Below are 17,759 nucleotides of genomic sequence, written 5' to 3'. Positions count from 1 at the left end.
CACGTATCTCCACAATCCCATAGGTTTTCATGCATACTTATATACATACACATGTACCGACCCGCATCTATATGTATGTTCATACATTTAGATGAATAGATAGCTTCACTTTATTATAGTGTACACCTGTGGCTTAATCCTTGGATCTGACCCAGAATGAATGTTTTTCCTTGATCACAAATGCATCTCAAGACTATTTTTCCTCTTAGTGTAATTGTGAAGGCCCATTGCATTCATTCTTATGTAAGCTTTACTTACTATTCTATGAGGAGGGGGGCACATTCTCTTCTGGATTCTAACTTTATTACAGCTTTCTGCTAAAACAACTAAAATTATCTCCTTCAAATTTCTTCTTAAAATTATTTGAATCAAATCAGGAATTCTACAAAGTAATTAAGTCATCTAAACATCATTAATTCATGAAAGTTCATCTTCACATTGATCTGCGGGGAATTTGCTCACTAGGGTGGGCTGACACCCGGAAATCATTAGACTATGTAAAACTGATAGGAAAGGCATATCAGCAGCAAGAAGTAATCCTGGGATGAGGTCTCTAAAGACCCTGCATTGATAGAGTTCACCCATTGTAGGCCATGCAAAATGGTGGGCCATCTCCAGCAAACTTGAAAGCTACACTCTTTCAAGGCTGCAAGGTATCTTAGTGTTCTAAGAAAGTGTGTGTGCTGGAGAAAGTACCGAAGGAGCTAAAGGGAACTGCAACCCTATATGTGGAACAACAATATGAACTAACCAGTACCCCGGAGCTCTTGTCTCTAGCTGCATATGTATCAAAAGATGGCCTAGTCAGCCATCACTGGAAAGAGAGGCCCTTTGGACTTGCAAACTTTATATGCCCCAGTACAGGGGAATGCCAGGGCCAAAAAGGGGGAGTGGGTGGGTAGGGGATTGGAGGGGTGGGTATGGGGGACTTTTGGGATAGCATTGGAAATGTAAACGAGGAAAATACCTAATTAAAAAAAAAAGTGTGTGTGTGTGTCTTTTCCCATCTAAGAAGATTTTAAAAGGAAGCATTTAAAAGGCCAGTGACTATAGATATAAGTGGGTTGTGTCTTTACCTATTGTGAATAGCTTGATATAAAACAGGGATGATTTTAGATGATTCTTTATAAGACCATAAATGCCTTGAGATCAAGGGTCACATTTTACTCTTCTCTCTGCCCTTTAAGTCACTAGCACAGCCCCATGCTATTGTAGCAAAACCTTGTAAAATGTCTGTTGAGGTAATTTTTGAAGGGGAAAAGCATACTTCAGTTTCTTTCCCTAAAATATATCATTGTTTTGAAACATAGCAGAGCTTCTAAAGTATGATTAAGTCTCTCCGTGAAATTATAGTAAATAAACAGTTTTTTTTCCTGCCTGTCATTAAAATATAATTTGTTGTTAGTGACACTCTCTCAAGTTAATAACCCCTAGCACAGAAGCCATCCTACAGAAAACACAGACATTGCCTTCAGAGGAGGAATGTAAATGGATACAATTTATTACTTTAAAAATAAATATCATCCAATCTGCTTCATGCCTTAGCCACAAAGAACCTTTTCTGAGTTATTTCCCCATGATTAGTCTCATTCTTGCCTTGAGGACATCCCTGTACTTACTATAAGTTTACTAGAATGGATTAACTACTCCTGTTCCCCAAAATGTTAAATGTCTCAAACATGTGCTCAGAGTTATCAGAGCCACACTCTTCCACATCAGGATTTGGTGACGCACACTCGGATTGTGGGCACAATTAGAAACTGAGATCTCTTACTCAACCTCATGTTAGAGTTATAGGATTATGTTGAGATTTAAAGACAACTTTGTTTGTCTCTCTGCCATGCACTTTAAAGCCTTGAGTTTCTAAAGAATACTTTATTAATTCATAATGCATTTTCTGCTTTCTGTAGTATCCATTTGAAAAATTGCATGGGACGGTTGGTACAAGATATTCTTTCTAGATTTTTTAAAAATAATTAAAAAAAATTCTTTTCTTATATATTATACCTTGACCAAAGTTTCCCCTCCCTCCCATCCCTACAGCCTTTTTCCCCTTTCTCCTCTCTCCCAGATCTCTGCGACCTCACCTCTCTCCCAGATTTCCACATCTTCCCTTAGAAAAGCAGGCCTCCCATGGACATCAACCAAACATGGCATAACAAACTATAAGACTAGGCACATACTATGACATCAAGGCTGGACAAGGTAACCAAGGAGGGGGAAATGGGTCCAAGAAATAGGCAAAAGGGTTTCTCAGAAAATTGGAAATCTATATCAAGACATGTCATTGTCTTGGGCCTGCCTCCCAGGTCATGCCACTCCTTTGGCATATAGCCAAAGGACACTTCATCCTATCAGATCCCATCACATCCTATCACATCCTAACACATCCTAACACATCCTATCACATCACATCACTTACTCAGCTATGTTCATAGCATTTCACTCGTAATAGCCAAAAATTGGAAACAACCTAAGATGTTCCTTGACCAAAGAATGGAAAAACCAAAACTAACCAACCAAACAAACAAAAACCCAACACATTTACACAATGGAGCATTATGCAGCTGTTAAAAGCAATGACATCGTATCATGATTGGAATTTTCTTATATTGGATATGTTACTCATGGGTATAGAATTTATCCTCAGGGAATGTAAGCAGTCAGGCCTAAATAGATCATCAGAATGAGGAGTGGAATCAGCTCTTAAATTATAAAGTGAAAATGAGAAGAATCTCAACAGGTAAACCTTCATCTGTCAGGCAAGATCAACTGCCTCCACTTTCATGGCTAAGTACCATTCTACATCTGCTCAGAGAACCTCACATTATTCACCGGAGACTTTCAACATCTAGAATTGGAGTAAAACAAGCACTATAATGATGCCAAAGAAACATTAAAAAAAAAAAAAGAATGTGTTTTTAATAAATGGTACTAGTTTGCTGGATAATAAGTTTTAAAGAACATTATTTTGCAAATTAAAATAGATTCAACTTATTTTTTATGTGCAAAAGAAACTAAATTAATATTCAAAATGTACATAAAACCTTTGCCAGCATCAGCAGGAAATATGGGCTAAATTTCTCTAATTTGGACCTATAAAGTAATTATAACTAAAAGTCTAGATATGAAAACAGTAATAAATTCACTATATGTGGCAAACCATCTTGAGATGAGTCAAAAGACCAATTGCAAATGGAAAGTATTCCCAGCATACCATAGAACAAGATGAATGTCCTTAACATATAAAATGAATTAACACTAGTGAGAGAAATGACTGATAACTGTTGACAAATGGGCAGAGGGAATAAATACAAAATGTATAAAATGATAAAGACATGGGTCTTGATTTATATGAGAGGGCAACCAACTTTACTTACAGTGATACAAATTCTGGCTACAACTGACTGACATGTTATTGCTCATTGTTCAGACTGACAAAACCTCAGAGCTTGACACTACAGTCTGCTCAGTGGGCTATGAGGAAACAGGCTTCAGTAGGCACTGGTAGGAGGAATACAACATAAAGAAACACACAGTCTTTACTGAGGGAACTTTGGCCATTAGCTACTTAAAAAAGGGCCTCTCTCTCTCTCTCTCTCTCTCTCTCTCTCTCTCTCTCTCTCTCTCTCTGTATGTATACCATACATATGTGGAAGTCAGATAGCAACTTTAAGGCTCGATTCTCTCCATCTACTATAAATTCTGAATTAAATTCATGCCATCAGACCTGGGGGCAAGCTCCTTTACTTGCTGGGCCATATCATTGGCTCTACACTAATGACTATAGTAAAATGTCCCTCTCAACCCAGCAATTCCAGTTCTAGGAATTTATACTGAAGACACAGTCTCAATAGGGAGACATGTCACCATTCTACTCATTCCAATGGCATCTGTAGAAACTGCTGGAACATAGGAGACTGTGAGCATAGGTGACTGGCTAAATAAATGATAGGACATGCATTCATTGATCCATTTATCACCTAGCTATGAGTAAACAGGGCAAATGGTTCAGTAGAGTGATCTTGGAGAATCATTATTAAATGAAAAAAAAAAGCTTTTTTTTTTTTTAAACAAAGTTCTCACACATTACTTTGTATAAAAGACAGAGGGGTAAGAGAAAATATATACACATCTACTTATGTTTATAGCAAGAAAGAGAGGAAAAATAAGACACAGAAGTACTTTGGCTAGTGGCATGTAGTAGGAACAGTGGAGCAGTGTTTCAGGCCACTGTGACACTTCTCTGAGCATACTTTGTGTATAAATTTTGATCTGGAGAAGTGTGTCAACTCTCTGAGACCCAGCAAAGGTAGAAAACCTAAGACTACCAGCATCAGATAGACATTATATGGACATGTTTACTCATGTATAAATCATCAAATTATATGCTTAAAATTAGTTCTCAGTGTGTATGTGATAAATAAAATGTTATATAAAGTCAATGAATCTGAACAACAAACTTAATGGATTTCACATCAGATCTTGAACCCTCTTTGAAGTAGAAGCCAAACTAAATGTAGTGCTCCTATATACCCAAGGAGGACATATTCTAAGATCCTATAAAGAAGTATAGTAATAAATACTGTATATATTCTACTTTACATACATATTAATTATATAGTATACTTTATAAATTATGTACTATAAAAATCAATAACAAAATCAACTAATCATAACATTCTGCTTTATAAGGTTTATTTAAAATCTATTGATTATTTCTGAAATTTTCTATATAATATTTTTGGATTGTAGTCAAATGATGTAACTATGATTTATTGGAAGATGGAATGACAGATAAGGGACTACTGTCCTTTTCTTGTTCTTCAGCACAATATTTACTAGTATGTAATTATGAGTTTATGTTTCCACATCTCTGGCTAGATTGGGAAATTTGGAAGGACATGGACATCTCTTATTTGTTGCTAATTCCATAATGATTCAAACGTGATATATGGAAGGTATCTAGTTTTTGCTTAAGTAAAAAAGAGGCAGGAAGGGTCTAGACAAATGACTCAGTGGTTAATAGTGGTTACTGCCCTTGAAAAGGATCAGAGTGCGGTTCCTAGCACACACATTTTAAGTGACTCACAGATACCTGTGACTTAAGTTTCAGGAGTATCTGACATCATCTCCTGGTCTCCATGGGCACCTGTGCTACTACTCATAGCTACACTCTCCCCTCCTTCTCCTCTACAAGTTCTCTCTCTCTCTCTCTCTCTCTCTCTCTCTCTCTCTCTCTCTTTCTCTTTCACACACTCATACACACACATGCACACACACAGACACAAATAGAGTAAGGGGCAGCAGTTGTGGGAAGCAAAGCACAGGCTGCTGAGAGTTCCCTGGCATGGGTCACTATGTAACACAAGGCAAAGAACAATGATCTAAGTCCTAAAGATAAGATACTGAGAGCCAGACACTCTGGGTTCTAATTTTGGCTCCACCTCTTCCTTCCACATCATGATGGATAAGCTGGTTAATCTGCATGGTCATACCACACAGCTAAATGATAAATGTAAATGACCCTCTATAGGCATTGGACCAGCATTGGCAGATAGTAAGAACTCAGTGAGTAATATATAGTCTGGTGATTTCCAACATGATTACCTTAATTCCTAGAACCACTGGTAAAGCCATGACATTGCATTCTTAGATAAGGAAACTAGAGCACATGGGAAAAGAATTTTAACCCTTGCCCTACTCAAAGATTTTCAGTTAAATGTCTACTGAATCAAGTGAAACAGTTCCAACAGAAGTCTGAGCCTCTTTAATAGGCAGTTATATGAAAGTCAACACACAACTTTATATTCTGATTAGGGGGATATTTTTCATTATTATTTTCTTATTAATGTCTTAGGTGTCTGGATTAGCAATCATGCCATAAGCAATAAATAAGCTGATGAGTGCAGTCTCTGACATCATAGCATGAAAATGTGATATAATCCCTTAGACATGGCTTTACCCTCCAAAGGGCCCCACATCCCAGTGTACTTGCCACGGCATGTGGAGAGGGGAACCTGGCATCTGCCAAGGAGATTTCATTCTCTCCAACTGGGTTTCTATTTTGTACAAGACCAAAGAAACATGGTGTTCCATTTTTTTTACTTCTTAAATAGAGTAAGTAGTCAAGAAAGTCCCTAGAGAAGTAACAAGATCTGATTGAATTTTTCAATTTTTTTTCTGTTATTCTATCAAGTTCACTTGACAGCAGAGGACAAACTGCCTTTCAAACACTGTAAGTGAACGCATCAGTGATTCCGAAGGAAAAACGCAGGTTATTAAGTGGGAACAAGTCTCTCTGAATATATTTACACCAACTCAGAGAAACCATTGTCCTCAGAAACCTCTGTGACAATCAATTTTCTAGTCTCCTTAATGCTTTAAGTCTGACAGATGATAATAAAATACAGTGAAATTACCTTTGAGCTCTGAAATGTACATCAGTCTCCACATTCTTCATGTCTTGATATTTTATTTTTCAAACACAGCCATCTATTTTCAATGTTATTCCCAAGCACTTGAATTTGATGTCAGGGGAATAGAGCTACTGGTACTAAAGTCATACTCATAGGGAATACAGAATCTATTGTCTGTGTATGTGTATACCTTTGTACAATGCACATACACCAACAGATATTAAGAATTACCAGAACCTAGAACCTTATTGCTCTCTTTATTATCATGACAAATTAACAAATAAAATGTACTCTGAAGATCATAAACTGGCTTTTGAATCAGGTTTGCCATCAGAACCAAGCCTAGTTGGGGAGCTAGTGTAAGTTGGTGGCTGCTGGTGGAGTGGAATAAGTCAGTTTCCTTCAGGGATGTGGATCCTGGTAAGATGCTCATGTTCTTAGGTGGATGGTGCCACACCCATGTGCATATGAGCAGTACCAATAGGACTTAGTGGGTTATAAGAAAAGATAGAGGGATATGGGAGAGGGAGGAGTTTGGGAGGATAGGAGGAATAAAGGAGTGGATATAATCATAATAATTAAAGTATATTGTATACATGTATGAAATTCTCAATGAATAAATTTTTAAAAGGCATGTTTGAGGCAATGTGTATTTGGCAAGGACCTAATGAATTCTGAGGCCTATAACATCCATATTTGATGTCAGTCTTCCTCCTGCTTCTATGATGGCAGTATCACTGTCCCTTGAAAGATGAGAAAACATAGAATAAGGAAATAACACAGGGTTGAGGAGACAACTCCATTGATAAGAGTGTTTACTGCTCGAGCATGAGGACCTGGGTTTGATCTCTAGAACATGTATAAAAACAGCCAGGGTGATGAGTGCTTGTAATTCAAGTATTGTGGAGGTAGAGACAGATGGATCAGGGAGGCTAGCTGGCTAGCTAACCTAACATAATTGTGAATTCCAGGTCCCAGTGAAAGATCCCTCTTGAAATAACCAAACAATAAAAAATGAACAACAACAAGAATAAGGTGAATGGCTCCTGATAACTCCTGTGGTTTACCCCTTGTCTTTAAGCACAAACACACACACACATCCAACACACACAGAGAGAGAGACAGAGAGAGACAGAGAGAGACAGAGACAGAGAGACAGAGACAGAGAGACAGAGAAAGAGAGACAGAGACAGAGAGATAGAGAGAGAGAGAATGAATTACACAGATAACAAAAGGTTGGAAATTGTGGAATGGTATCAACATAAATGAGGCTTTCTTCAATGTCTCAGCCCCCTTTATAGCTGGTACAATATTTCAATTGTCTTACTTTTTTCTGTATAGAGGAATGTAAAATAATTATAGCAGATGAAACTTAAAATTACCCTTTGAGAGTACCAGAATGAGAACTTGAACAAAATTTCATTAAATTTTAGAAGCCTCTGCTGTTCCCTTAGGACACTGATTTGTACCCCTCTCTGCAGTTAAGAGATTAGTCATGGCCATGGAGCCAATAGAAACTAATAACATCCAACGATGTTTCAGAATTGAACAAAGATAAGGAGAAAGAATGTGTACTATCTGAGCAAGTATTCCGTTGTCACCTGCCCATCATTGTCTCATCCAGGGTGTCCTGAGCACTGTCCTGGTGTCTGTCTTCACGTTGAGGACCATAGCAGTTCATAAAGTGGCAGGGTAGGTTTCTACATTGGTGTCATTCTGAACTCAAGAGACCAGAAGTCTCATCTGGAGCTTTGTTTAAAACAGACCTTGAATCACACTGACTTTTAGTGTGTCTGGGTTAAGGGCATGAGATATTGCACTTCTAACTGGTTCCTGAGTAATTTTGGAATATCTGGGTCAGAAACCACATTTGGAAAACCACTGTACTAAGCTATACTTTGGCGTTGCAGGTTGTGAATGAAAGCCATATATGTAAAAAGTTCACCATCAAACTTGTTAGTGGGGCACGGAGCTGGCAGTCTCATTGAATTGACCTAATAAGGCAGAGAAGTGATGTAGAGAAACAAACAAAAATCTGAGGACAGTGTAGCTCCAGAAGGTTTAGCTCTTTAGAAGTAAATGTCATTGAAAAAGAAATTAGTAATAGGTGTCCGCTCAGCCCGGGAGGCTTTTGCCTCAGGATGTGCGGGAGCCATCTTGGTTCCGGGACTCCGCAGAAAGGAGTCTGCACAGGTGAGAGTGTGCACTACAGAAGCTAACAGCTTCTGGGACAGGCGAGAGCCACAGAGCTTCTGAGGCAGCACCATTTTCGGGCTCCAGACATCCGGCCACCTTCCTGGCCAGAGGACAGGTGTCTGCCCAGCCAGGGAGGACTTTGCTTCAGGATCGGCAGGAACCATCTTGGTTCCGGGACTCGACTGAAAGTAGTATGCACAGGTGAGAGTGTGGACTACAGAAGCTAACAGCTTCTGTGACAGACCAAATCAACACAGCTCCTGGGAAAGGTTCTGTTTTGGGCCTTCATCTTCAGCCAGGAGGAGGTCCAAACGCCAGATATCTGTGCACCTTCCCTGTAAGAGGAGAGCTTGCCTGCAGAGAATGCTCTGACCACTGAAACTCAGAGGAGAGAGCTAGTTTTCCAGGTCTGCTAATAGAGGGTAACAGAATCACCAGAGGAACAATCTCTAAACAGAGACAACTATAGCAACTAACTCCAGAGATTACCAGATGGTGAAAGGTAAACTTAAGAATCTTACTAACAGAAACCAAGACCACTCACCATCATCAGAACCCAGCACTCCCACTTCGCCCAGTCCAGGGGCACCCCAACACACCCGAAAAGCTAACCCGGATTTAAAAGCATATCTCATGATGATGGTAGAGGACATCAAGAAGGATTTTAATAACTTACTTAAAGAAATACAGGATAACACTGCTAAACAGATAGAAGACATTAAAGAAGCACAAAAATCCCTTAAAGAATTGCAGGAAAACACAACCAAACAGGTGATGGAATTGAATAAAACCATCCAAGACCTAAAAAGGGAAGTAGACACAATAAAGAAAACCCAAAGTGAGGCAACGCTGGAGATAGAAACCCTAGGAAAGAAATCTGGAACCATAGATGCGATCATCAGCAACAGAATACAAGAGATAGAAGAGAGAATCTCAGGTGCAGAAGATTCTATAGAGAATATTAGCACAACAATCAAAGAAAATGGAAAATGGAGAAAGATCTTAACTCAAAACATCCAGGAAATCCAGGACACAATGAGAAGATCAAACCTACAGATAATAGGAGTAGATGAGAATGAAGATTTTCAACTCAAAGGACCAGCAAATATCTTCAACAAAATTATAGAAGAAAACTTCCCAAATGTAAAGAAAAAGATGCCCATGAACATACAAGAAGCCTACAGAACTCCAAATAGACTGGACCAGAAAAGAAATTCCTCCTGACACATAATAATCAGAACAACAAATGCACTAAATAAAGACAGCATACTAAAAGCATTAAGGGAAAAAGGTCAGGTAACATATAAAGGCAAGCCTATTAGAATTACACCAGATTTTTCACCAGAGACTATGAAAGCCAGAAGAGCCTGGACAGATGTTATACAGACAATAAGAGAACACAAATTCCAGCCCAGGCTACTATACCCAGCCAAACTCTCAATTACCATAGATGGAGAAACCAAAGTATTCCATGACAAAACCAAATTCACACATTATCTTTCCAGGAATCCAGCCCTATAAAGGATAATAATGGAAAAAAACCAATACAAGGACGGAAAGCACGCCCTAGAAAAAGCAAGAAGGTAACTCCTCAACAAACCTAAAAGAATACAAACACAAGAACAGAAAGCCAACTTTAACAACAAAAATAATAGGAAGCAACAATTACTTTTCCTTAATATATCTTAATATCAATGGAATCAACTCCCCTTTAAAAAGACATAGACTAACAAACTGGCTACACAAACAGGACCAAACATTTTGCTGCTTACAGGAAACTCATCTCAGAGAAAAAGATAGATACTACCTCAGAATGAAAGGCTGGAAAACAATTTTCCAAGCAAATGGTATAAAGAAACAAATTGGAGTAGCCATTCTAATATCTAATAAAATGGACTTCCAACCCAAAGTTATCAAAAAAGACAAGGAGGGACACTTCATACTCATCAAAGTTAAAATCCTCCAAGAGGAACTCTCAATTCTGAATATCTATGCTCCAAATGCAAGGGCAGCCACATTCATTAAAGAAACTTTAGTAAAGCTCAAAGCACACATTGAACCTCACACAATAATAGTGGGAGACTTCAACACACCACTTTCATCAATGGACAGATCGTGGAAACAGAAACTAAACAGGGACACAGTGAAACTAACAGAAGTTATGAAACAAATGGATCTGACAGATATCTACAGAAGATTTTATCCTAAAACAAAAGGATATACCTTCTTCTCAGCACTTCATGGTACCTTCTCCAAAACTGACCACATAATTGGCCACAAAACAAGCCTCAACATATACAAAAATATTGAAATTGTCCCATGCATCCTATCAGATCACCATGGACTAAGGGTGATCTTCAATAACAAAATAAATAATAGAAAACCAACATTCACATGGAAACTGAACAACACTCTTCTCAATGATACCTTGGTCATGGAAGGAATAAAGAAAGAAGGACTTTTTGGAGTTTAATGAAAATGATGCCACAACATACCCAAACTTATGGGACACAATGAAAGCATTTCTAAGAGGAAAACGCATAGCTTTGAGTACCTCCAAAAAGAACCTAGAGAGAGCACACATTAGCAGCTTGACAACACACCTAAAAGCTCTAGAACAAAAGGAAGCAAATTCACCCAAGAGGAGTAGACAGCAGGAAATAATCAAACTCAGGGGCGAAATCAACCAAGTGGAAACAAGAAGAACTATTCAAAGAATTAACCAATCGAGGAGCTGGTTCTTTGAGAATATCAACAAGATAGATAAACCCTTAGCCAGACTCACTAAAGGGCACAAGGAAAGCATCCTAATTAACAAAATCAGAAATGAAAAGGGAGACATAACAACAGATCCTGAAGAAATCCAAAACTCCATCAGATCCTTCTACAAAAGGCTATACTCAACAAAATGGAGAACCTGGATGAAATGGACAAGTTTCAAGAAAGAGACCAGGTACCAAAGTCAAATCAAGATCCTATATCCCCTAAAGAAATAGAAGCAGTCATTAATAGTCTCCCAACCAAAAAAAGCCCAGGACCAGATGGGTTTAGTGCAGAGTTCTATCAGACCTTCAAAGAAGATCTAATCCCAGTTCTTCACAAACTATTCCACAAAATACAAACAGGAGGTACTCTACCCAACTCATTCTATGAAGGCACAATTACTCTGATACCTAAACCACAGAAAGACCCAACAAAGATAGAGAACTTCAGAGCAATTTTCCTTATGAATATTGATGCAAAAATACTCAATAAAGTTCTCGCTAACTGAATCCAAGAACACATCAAAACAATCATCCATCCTGACCAAGTAGGTTTCATCCCAGGGATGCAGGGGTGGTTCATTATATGGAAATCCATCAACGTAATCCAGTATGTAAACAAACTCAAAGACAAAAACAACATGATCAGTTCATTAGATGCTGAGAAAGCATTTGACAAAATCCAACACCCATTCATGATAAAAGTCTTGGAAAGATCAGGAATTCAAGGCCCATACCTAAACATGATAAAAGCAATCTAGAGCAAACCCGTAGCCAAAATCAAAGTAAATGGTGAGAAGCTGGAAGCAATCCCACTAAAATCAGGGACTAGACACGGTTGTCCACTCTCGCCCTACTTATTCAACATTGTACTTGAAGTCCTAGCCAGAGCAATTCGACAACAAAAAGAGATCAAGGGGATACAAATTGGAAAGAAAGAAGTCAAAATATCACTTTTTGCAGATGATATGATATTATATATAAGTGACCCTAAAAATTCCATCAGAGAACTCGTAAGCCTGATAAACAGCTTCAATGAAGTAGCTGGATATAAAATTAACTCAAACAAGTCAATGGCCTTTCTGTACACAAAGGATAAACAGGCTGAGAAAGAAATTAGGGAAACAACACCCTTCTCAATAGTCACAAATAATATAACATACCTTGGCGTACTCTAAGGAAGTGAAAGATCTGTATGATAAGAACTTCAAGTCTCTGAAGAAAGATATTAAAGGAGATCTCAGAAGATGGAAAGATCTCCCATGCTCATGGATTGACGGGATCAACATTGTAAAAATGGCTATCTTGCCAAAAGCAATCTACAGATTCAATGCAATCCCCATCAAAATTCCAACTCAATTCTTCAATGAATTAGAAAGGGCAATTGGCAGATTCATCTGGAATAACAAAAAACCTAGGATAGCAAAAACTCTTCTCAAGGATAAAAGAGCCTCTGGTGGAATTACCATGCCTGACCTAAAGCTGTACTACAGAGCAATTGTGATAAAAACTGCACGGTACTGGTATAGAGACAGACATGTATACCAATGGAATAGAATTGAAGACCCAGAAATGAACGCACACACCTATGGTCATTTGATCTTTGACAAGGGAGCTAAAACCATCCAGTGGAAAAAAGACAGCATTTTCAACAAATGGTGCTGGCACAACTGGCGGTTATCATGTAGAAGAATGATAATTAATCCATCCCTATCTCCTTGTAGTAAGGTCAAATCTAAGTGGATTAAGGAACTCCACATAAAACCAGAGACACTGAAACTTATAGAGGAGAAAGTAGGGAAAATCCTGGAAGATATGGGTACAGGGGGAAAATTCCTGAATAGAACAGCAATGGCTTGTGCTGTAACATCGAGAATCGATAAGTGGGGCCTTATAAACCTCCAAAGCTTCTTCAAGGCAAAAGACACCGTCAATAAGACAAAAAGACCACCAACAGATTGGGAAAGGATCTTTACCTATCCCAAATCGGATAGGGGACTAATATCCAATATATATAAAGAACTCAAGAAGGTGGACTCCAGAAAATCAAATAACCCCATTAAAATTGGGGCTCAGAGCTGCACAAAGAATTCTCACCCGAGGAATACTGAATGGCAGAGAAGCACCTGAAAAAAATGTTCAACATCCTTAATCATCAGGGAAATGCAAATCAAAACAACCCTGAGATTCCACCTCATACCAGTCAGAATGGCTAAGATCAAAAATTCAGGTGACAGCAGATGCTGGCAAGGATGTGGAGAAAGAGGAACACTTCCCCATTGTTGGTGGGAATGCAAGCTTGTACAACCACTCTGGTAATCAGTCTGGCGGTTCCTCAGAAAATTGGACATAGTACTACCAGAGAATCCTGCAATACCTCTCCTGGGCATATATCCAGAAGATGTCCCAACCGGTAAGAAGGACACATGCTCCACTATGTTCATAGCGGCCTTAGTTATAATAGCCAGAAGCTGGAAAGAACCCAGATGCCCCTCAACAGAGAAATGGATACAGAAAATGTGGTATATTTGCACAATGGAGTACTACTCAGCTATTAAAAACAATGAATTTATGAAATTCCTATGCAAGTGGATGGACCTGGAGGACATCATCCTGAGTGAGGTAACCCAATCATAAAGGAACTCTCACAATATGTACTCACTGATAAGTGGATATTAGCCCAGAAACTTAGGATAGCCAAAATATAAGATACAATTTGCTAAACACATGAAACTCAAGAAGAACGAAGATCAAAGTGTGGACACTTTGCCCCTTCTTAGAATTGGGAACAAAACACCCATGGAAGGACACAAAATTTGGAGCTGTGACGAATGGATGGACCATCTAGTGATTGCTATATCCGGGGATCCATCCCATAATCAGCTTCCAAACACTGACACCATTGCATACACTAGTAAGATTTTGCTGAAAGGACCCAGATTTAGCTGTCTCTTGTGGGACTAGGCCGGGGCCTAGCAAACACAGAAGTGAATGCTCATAGTCAACTATTGGATGGATCACAGGGCCCCCAATGGAGGAGCTAGAGAAAGTACCCAAGAAGCTAAAGGGAACTGCAACCCTATAGGTGGAACAACAATATGAACTAACCAGTACCCTGCAGCTCGTGTCTCTAGCTGCATATGTATCAAAAGATGGCCTAGTCGGCCATCACGGGAAAGAGAGGCCTATGGTCATGCAAACTTTATATGCCCCAGTACAGGAGAACGCCAGGGCCAAGAAGTGGGAGTGGGTGGATAGGGAGTGCGGGGGGGGGGGATGGGGGACTTTTGGGATAGCATTGGAAATGTAAATGAGGAAAATACCTAATAAAAAGTATATATAAAAAAGAAATTAGTAGTAATCAGTAGACATAAACCTCCCAAGGTTCACACCATGACTTAAGACTGTCTAGGTATGATTTACCTTTAGGAGCGTGGGTAGAGAAAACCAGCTTCAGGAGTTCAGCCTGCATGAATTGATGTGAGTCACAGTTGTTATTTCTCATCATGTGGTAGGTGCTATGGAGAATGAACACATAATAGACCCAACAACCCTGGGCCTAGGTCCTCCGGCTCTAGCATTTTGTTTAAGTAACCCAGAGCTCATTTCCCTAGCTCTTAGTTTCATCCTCTTTAAAGCAGGCATCAAGCCACCTGTCTTTCTCTAAGCTCATTTTTTTCTTTTTTCTTCTTTCTCTTTTCTTCCTTCCTTCCTTCCTTTCTTTCTTTCTTCCTTCCTTTCTTTCTTTCTTTCTTTCTTTCTTTCTTTCTTTCTTTCTTTCTTTCTTTCTTTCTTTCTTTCTTTCTTTCTTCCTTCCTTCCTTCCTTCCTTCCTTTCTTTCTTTCTTCCTTCCTTCCTTCTTTCTTTTTTCTTTTTTCTTTTTTTTGGAATGGCAGCCTTCTTCAGACAGATTTATTAAAGCCATATGCCTCAAAGAAATAATGCTCCCCTTAGCATAAGGAGAATATGATTTGATTGTAAACTCAGCATGTGGGGTTCAACCTTCAATGAAGGGCCTCTTAATCCACGCATATGTGTACTTCTCTGCCACGTTCTACAAAGAAATACACTGGAAAATCTAAGAGATTCTGAATCCTTCAAGGTAGATACCCAGCATCACTAGGTTGTGAGCTGAAGAAATAAAATATCTGACACAGTTTTAAAAAGCCATCGATGGCAATGAAATGAGAAACTCAGTCAGTGTTATTAAGGGTAATTATAGTAACATGTAGAAAGAAAACAACATCTGTGGTTTGCCTGATTAATAGCTTAATGTAACAGCGCGTGTATTAATGGAATGACACTCTGCATGCACTCAGACTACATTTGCAAGATCTGGAAACAGAGAGGCAGGGGAGAAGAAAGAAACAGGTGCCGGATTGTGACCTTGTGCTTTAGAGATGCAGTGCTCACCATTTTAATGGCACACCAAAGAAGATCTGAGTTGAAGATGATCTCTAGAGAGACCTACCTATGTGCACAAAGCTTATCCTGGACGACACAGCTAACACATTTTTTTTTAAACAACAGCTTTTTCCTTTGAACTTAGGGGAAAGCCAGAGTCCCCAGCTATCATTTGGAAACTCTGCAGGGTGCCAGCTTCCCAGTTTATCTTGAGGAGATTGAAAAGCCATACAGAGATCTCATTCTTTTTTCTCCGAGCTGTCCCTTTCTTTTTATTTGAGAACAAGGCTCTAATTCCATCTGCTTCTGCAGTCTACTCCGGATGAATGCAGGATATATTATTTATCATAAAACATGCTCGGGCACATCCAAGCTGCAAGCTCTGTCACGCAAGGAAGTAACATTTGCCTTCAGCTTATCATAATGAAATCAATTGCAGAAAAAAATACAATGTTCTATCAGAGAAGGGATGTGGATTGTGTGCCCAGCAACCCAAATGAAATTTCTAACAGAGCATTAAAAAAGTAGTCATACCACAGGCCTGACTCAGAATTTAGAATCCATGATGCTAAGAAGCAATTATCCCGACACTGTATCTGTGAAGGCAGGGAGCTTTTACTTACCCAGCAAAGCTGATTGTCCCTACCGAGCAGACTCCATTAGAAGGTATAGAAAACAGTCCTTGGGAGTAGTGTAGTTTCTGCCATAAAGCATGGCTGAAGTTTTTCTCTTTTCTATGGCATTTTTCATCGCTCTGACTATGTCAAGGCAAGGCCTTGAGCTAACAGCAATTTGGTAACTCAGAGAAAAGACACAGGAAAGAAGTAACCACAGCCAACGCAACAAAAGGCAACAAGGAGCTGCCTCACCAGGCCCAGGAGTGAAGAGAGAAGAATGGCAAGCCTGTGAGTGTGGGGCCTGGGCCAGAACAGTGAAGGCTGTGTTCTCCTCTCAGCTCCACATGGAGAGAGAAGCATCACTGTTAGATGTGACTCTTGCATTCATGTCTCCTTTCTGTCAATCAATGAGCCAGCCATATAGAAATTCATAAGGGGTTTTATTCTCTATGCATGGTACAAAAATGACTTTGCCCATTATGTCTGGAGCATGTAGTTAAGTGTGGGACAATTATAATCTTGTTGTTCTCATTTGGGGGCCTGGAATGGAATTCAGTTGCTGGGTTTCAAGAGCTCTTAAGGAAAAAAAAAAAGATTCTTAGCAGTGACTTTTATGTGTGTGCTGGTGATGAATTTGCTCTCAAAGCTTCAGAAGTGTCATTCTGCTGTAGTCATAGTTCCTACTGATTACTGTCTGATTATATCAAATATGAAGAGAGGGACCAATATATTATACTTCAGACATATAAAAAAATCAGGATTATTTATGGGTTTACTGATAGCTTCAATTCATGTATAACACTTTTGCTGAGTTCCTTGCAATCAAACTAAATAGGGTAAATGTCAGAAGTCAATTACTATAATGATGGATAGCAATTGATGGACTCATAAACAACAGACAAAGTAAAATAGTCAACAAACCTATCTTGTAGATAGCAAGAAGAGTTTGGGACTCAGTAGATGTGGAAAGAAATGGATATAATATCTGATGCCGTAATTGCTGAGGATCGGGTTAGTTCTTCTATAAACTTGATGCAACCTAGAGTCACCTGGGAAGACGGAACATCAAATGAGAAATTACCCAGACAACACTGGCCTGTGATCATGTCTATGAGACATTGTCTTGACTGATGGTTAACGTAGGTGGGTCCAGTCCACTGTGGGTAGCACCATTCCTAGGCAGGTCTAAGCAGTATCAAAAAGCCAGCTGAGTATAAGCCAGTGAACAAGTAAGCCAGTAAGTAGTGCCCCTCTATGGTTTCTCCATCAGTACCTGCTTGAGTTTCTGTTTTGACTTCCCAAAGTGATGGACTGGAACACGAAGCATAGGTCAAATAGAACCTTTCCTCCTCTAAGTTGCT

At 39.1% G+C, this 17,759-nt stretch overlaps 1 protein-coding gene across 1 annotated transcript in view; it reads right to left on the bottom strand.

The window, feature by feature from the left end:
• Positions 1-16,681, bottom strand: part of Atp10b (ATPase, class V, type 10B) — a 250,122-nt gene extending 233,441 nt beyond the window's left edge. The window contains exon 1 of the mRNA XM_017314606.2: positions 16,405-16,681. The gene's annotated coding sequence lies outside the window, so the exon portion shown is untranslated. The remainder of the gene's footprint in view (positions 1-16,404) is intronic.
• Positions 16,682-17,759: the final 1,078 nt, after the last annotated feature.

Source organism: Mus musculus, chromosome 11 (assembly GCF_000001635.26).
Source record: "Mus musculus strain C57BL/6J chromosome 11, GRCm38.p6 C57BL/6J".
In the NCBI taxonomy this organism is placed as follows: domain Eukaryota; kingdom Metazoa; phylum Chordata; class Mammalia; order Rodentia; family Muridae; genus Mus; species Mus musculus.
This window is presented reverse-complemented; position numbering and strand designations above follow the sequence as displayed.